Here is a 5368-nt window from a genome sequence, read left to right as displayed (position 1 = left end):
CCAGACAGACTTTGAGAAATCAAATTGACTTGTTGAGTCAATATCTTATTCTGAGCCAATATGGCATTCAGAGTGTCAATCTCAAGAACTCCTTTCTTCTGATTAGTCCCATTATTCACAGGATTCCTTTCAGAAGTGTACATGAATTGGTTATTTGCAACCATTTCAATTAGCTCTTGAGCCTCTGTAGGCGTCTTCTTCAGATGAAGAGATCCTCCAGCAGAGCTATCCAGAGACATCTTGGATAGTTCAGACAGACCATCATAGAAAATACCTATGATGCTCCATTCAGAAAGCATGTCAGATGGACATTTTCTGATCAATTGTTTGTATCTTTCCCAAGCTTCATAGAGGGATTCTCCATCCTTCTGTCTGAAGGTTTGGACTTTCACTCTAAGCTTACTCAATTTTTGAGGTGGAAAGAACTTTGCCAAGAAGGCATTGACTAGCTTTTCCCATGAGTCCAGGCTTTCTTTAGGTTGTGAGTCCAACCATGTCCTAGCTCTGTCTCTTACAGCAAAAGGGAATAGCATAAGTCTGTAGACCTCAGGGTCAACCCCATTAGTCTTGACAGTGTCACAGATTTGCAAGAATTCAGCTAAGAACTGATGAGGATCTTCCAATGGAAGTCCATGGAACTTGCAATTCTGTTGCATTAGAGAAACTAATTGAGGCTTAAGCTCAAAGTTGTTTGCTCCAATGGCAGGGATAGAGATGCTTCTCCCATAGAAGTCGGGCGTAGGTGCAGTAAAGTCACCCAGCACCTTCCTTGCATTGTTGGCATTGTTGTTGTTTTCGGCTGCCATGTGTTCTTCTTCTTTGAAGAATTCGGTCAGGTCCTCTATAGAGAATTGTGCCTTAGCTTCTCTTAGCTTTCGCTTCAAGGTCCTTTCAGGTTCAGGGTCAGCTTCAACAAGAATGCCTTTGTCTCTGCTCCTGCTCATAAGAAAGAGAAGAAAACAAGAAAATATGGAATCCTCTATGTCACAGTATAGAGATTCCTTGAGGTGTCAGAGGAACAGAAAAATAGAAGAAAGAGGTAGAAGAATTCGAACTTAATGAGATAGAGTTCGAATTGTGCATTGAGAAGGAGTGGTACTCCATAAATAGAAGGATGTGGGAAGAGAGGAAGAAATTTTCGAAAATCAAGTGAGATATTTTGAAAAACATTTTTGAAAAACTTTAATTGATTTTCGAAAATCAAGAGTGGGAAAGAAATCAAGTAATTTTTGAAAAAGATTTTGAAATTAGAAATCAAAAAGATATGATTAAAAACTGTTTTAAAAAAGATGTGATTAAAAAGATATGATTGAAAAGTTATGGTTTTAAAAAGATATGATTGAAAAGATATGATTTTGAAAACAATTTAAAAAGATTTGATTTTAAAAATTAATGACTTGCCTAACAAGAAAAGATATGATTCAAACATTAAACCTTTCTCAACAGAAAAGGCAACATACTTAAAATGTTCAATCAAATCATTAATTGTTAGTAAGTATCTTTGAAAAAGGAAAGAAATTGATTTTGAAAACATTTGATTGAAAAGATATGATTTGAAAAAGATTTGATTTTGAAAAACTTTGAAAACTTGAAAAAAAATTGATTTGAAAACAAAATCCTCCCCCTTGTGCCATCCTGGCGTTAAACGCCCAGAATGGTGCACATTCTGGCGTTTAACGCCCAATGCACAACCTTTTTGGGCGTTAAACGCCCAACCAGGCACTCTGGCTGGCGTTTAAACGCCAGTCTGTCCTTTTTCACTGGGCGTTTTGAACGCCCAGCTTTTTCTGTGTAATTCCTCTGCTGCATGTTCTGAATCTTCAGTTCCCTGTACTATTGACTTGAAAATAGAACCAAGATCAAATAAACAATGCATGCAAGACACCAAACTTAAAATCAGACACTAGACTCAACAAGAAACATAAAATCTTTTTTTTTTTTGGTTTTTATGGTTTTGTAATTTTTTTGTGCTTTTTCGAAAATTATATGAAAATAGAAAATAAAGGTTTCAGAATTCTTAATTTGAATTTCAGGAATCATTGCAATGCTAGTCTAAGACTCCGGTCCAGGAATTAGACATGGCTTCACAGCCAGCCAAGCTTTCAAAGAAAGCTTCGGTCCAAAACACTAGACATGGCCAATGGCCAGCCAAGCCTCAGCAGATCATTGCTCCAACAGCAAGATTGATAGAAATCAACAAGCTATTGTGATGATCAGTTGAAACCTCGGTCCAATAAGATTAGACATGGCTTCTCAGCCAGCCAGACTTCAACAGATCATCATGAAACACTAGAATTCATTCTTAAGAACTCTGAAGAAAAATACCTAATCTAAGCAACAAGATGAACCATCAGTTGTCCATACTCAAAACAATCCCCGGCAACGGCGCCAAAAACTTGGTGCGCGAAATTGTGATCACTACAACTTCGCACAACTAACCAGCAAGTGCACTGGGTCGTCCAAGTAATAAACCTTACGCGAGTAAGGGTCGATCCCACGGAGATTGTTGGTATGAAGCAAGCTATAGTCACCTTGTAAATCTTAGTCAGGCAGACTCAAATGGGTATAGATGATGAATAAAACATAAAGATAAAGATAGATGTACTTATGTATATCATTGGTGAGAGCTTCAGATAAGCGTATGAAGATGCCTTTCCTTCCGTCTCTCTGCTTTCTTAGTGTCTTCATCCAATCCTTCTTACTCCTTTCCATGGCAAGCTTATGCAAGGGTTTCACCGTTGTTAGTGGCTACCTCCCATCCTCTCAGTGAAAACGTTCCTATGCTCTGTCACAGCATATGGCTAATCATCTGTCGGTTCTCGGTCAGGCCGGAATAGAATCCAGTGATTCTTTTGCGTCTGTCACTAACGCCCCGCCTGCTAGGAGTTTGAAGCACATCACAGTCATTCAATCATTGAATCCTACTCAGAATACCACAGACAAGGTTAGACCTTCCGGATTCTCTTGAATGCCGCCATCAGTTCTTGCCTATACCACGAAGACTCTGATCTCACGGAATGGCTGGCTCGTTTGTCAGGCGAGCACTCGGTTGTCAGGCGATCAACCATGCATCGTGTATCAGGAATCCAAGAGATAAACACTAGAGCCTCATATGCTTGTAGAACAAGAGTGGTTGTCAGTCACTTTGTTCATGAGTGAGAATGATGATGAGTGTCACGGATCATCACATTCATCAAGTTGAATAACAAGTGATATCTTGGACAAAGAACAAGTGGAATTGAATAGAAGAACAATAGTAATTGCATTAATACTCGAGGTACAGCAGAGCCCCACACCTTAATCTATGGTGTGTAGAAACTCCACCGTTGAAAATACATAAGAACAAGGTCTAGGCATGGCCGTGAGGCCAGCCTCCCAATGATCTAAGATAGCATAAGAACGAAGATAGCTACCAAGATTTAAAGATACAATAGTAAAAGGTCCTACTTATAGAGAACTAGTAGCCTAGGTTGTACAAAGATGAGTAAATGACATAAAAATCCACTTCCGGGCCCACTTGGTGTGTGCTTGGGCTGAGCAATGAAGCATTTTTCGTGTAGAGACTCTTCTTGGAGTTAAACGCCAGCTTTTATGCCAGTTTGGGCGTTTAACTCCCATTTAGGTGCCAGTTCCGGCGTTTAACGCTGGGAAATCTGAAGGTGACTTTGAACGCCGGTTTGGGCCATCAAATCTTGGGCAAAGTATGGACTATCATATATTGCTGGAAAGCCCAGGATGTCTACGTTCCAACGCCATTGAAAGCGGGCCAATTGGGCTTCTGTAGCTCCAGAAAATCCACTTCGAGTGCAGGGAGGTTAGAATCCAACAGCATCTGCAGTCCTTTTCAGTCTCTGAATCAGATTTTTGCTCAGGTCCCTCAATTTCAGCCAGAAAATACCTGAAATCATAGAAAAACACACAAACTCATAGTAAAGTCCATAAAAGTGAATTTTAACTAAAAACTAATAAAAATATACTAAGAACTCAACTAAAACTACTAAAAACATACTAAAAACAATGCCAAAAAGCGTACAAATTATCCGCTCATCATCGTGCTAGAAGCACAAGCCCTACTACGCGAGCGCGTGCCTCACGCGTCCGCATCATTTTTCAAAAATGGCCATCCACGCGATCGCGTCACCCACGCGAATGCATCACCCAGATTGTTGGCAAAATGAGTTTGAAACAGAGAGTTGCGCGAACGCGAGGCTGCACTCGCGCCAATCGCATAAATCAGGCCACGCGATCGCGTGACCCACGCGTCCGCGTCAGCTAACCTTATCGCACACCACGCGACCGTGTCACTCACGCATCCGCGTCACCTGTGCATCACAGTTTATCTAGATCAGCGCCAGATTTTCTATCTTTTCTTCCCTAATCCTAATTCTTTCTCCCTCCTTCTTATTTCTTTCTTCCTCCTTTCCTACTTACTTCTTCTTCATCCCTTTAACTTCTCATCCTTCTTCACTTTCATTCTATTTTCCTTAATTTGCATACTTTCATTCATTGCATTTTAATTTCGTGCATATTTTTATTTTCTTTTCTAAATTTATTATTTTTCATTGGTGTTAAATTTTCTTTTTCAACTGTTATATCTTTTCTGGTATTCTTTTGGTGCTTCATGACTTGTTTTATTCTGATTGGGTATTATTATTCATAAGTCAATGCTAATCTTTTATGATGCTTGCATTCCATTTGCATTGCTATGCATTTACACTGTCTTTCATTGCCCACACTCTTCCCCAATGTTGCAAATTTTTGCACTCTTGATTTGCCATGTGCTTCTACTGTTTTCTCACTTACATGTTGTAGCTACCATGTAATTTAGACCCTTATTATTTGGCATTAACACCCATATTTTTTTTATTTTCTATCTTTATTTCTGGGTTACTTTTCTTCTTTTCATCTTCTTTCAGGATGGCCACCGAGGAAGGGAAAGGAGAAGCTTCTATATGGGGTAACAAACAAGTCCATCTGCACAATCTTTGGAGAAAAGCATCAGTTGTAACAGCCCATCCACTTGCACATCTCAGCATGCACCAAGGACGGTGCAATCTTTAAGTGTGGGGAGGTCGATACTGACTTCCGTGGGTTAGTTACCTTCCTCTCAGCACCAATGTTTTATTTTTTTTGTTTGTTCATTGTTGCATTTGCATGTTTGATTGCATATTTGTTTGATTTTGTGCATATTTTACCACTTGGTTGAAGTAATATTTTCTTTTTCAAGAAACTTTTTATAATATTTCACTAATTTGATTTAAAATTTTTGTTAAACTGGTTTGAAGAAATATTATTTTGGAACATGGTTTAGAGCTCGAACATACAAAACCTGTGAGATTTTTGAGCTTATTTGATTGGTTGCATTTTA

At 39.1% G+C, this 5368-nt stretch overlaps 1 non-coding gene across 1 annotated transcript; it reads left to right on the top strand.

Moving 5' to 3' along the window:
- The first annotated feature begins 297 nt into the window (after nt 1-297).
- On the top strand, nt 298-401 carry LOC130952757 (small nucleolar RNA R71). The gene has a single exon (XR_009074933.1). It is a non-coding gene; the product is annotated as a small nucleolar RNA R71 (small nucleolar RNA).
- The last annotated feature ends 4967 nt before the right edge of the window (nt 402-5368 follow it).

Source organism: Arachis stenosperma, chromosome 9, assembly GCF_014773155.1.
Source record: "Arachis stenosperma cultivar V10309 chromosome 9, arast.V10309.gnm1.PFL2, whole genome shotgun sequence".
NCBI lineage: Eukaryota > Viridiplantae > Streptophyta > Magnoliopsida > Fabales > Fabaceae > Arachis > Arachis stenosperma.
The sequence above is the reverse complement of the archived record's forward strand: the minus strand, read 5'-3'. Positions and strand labels throughout refer to the sequence as shown.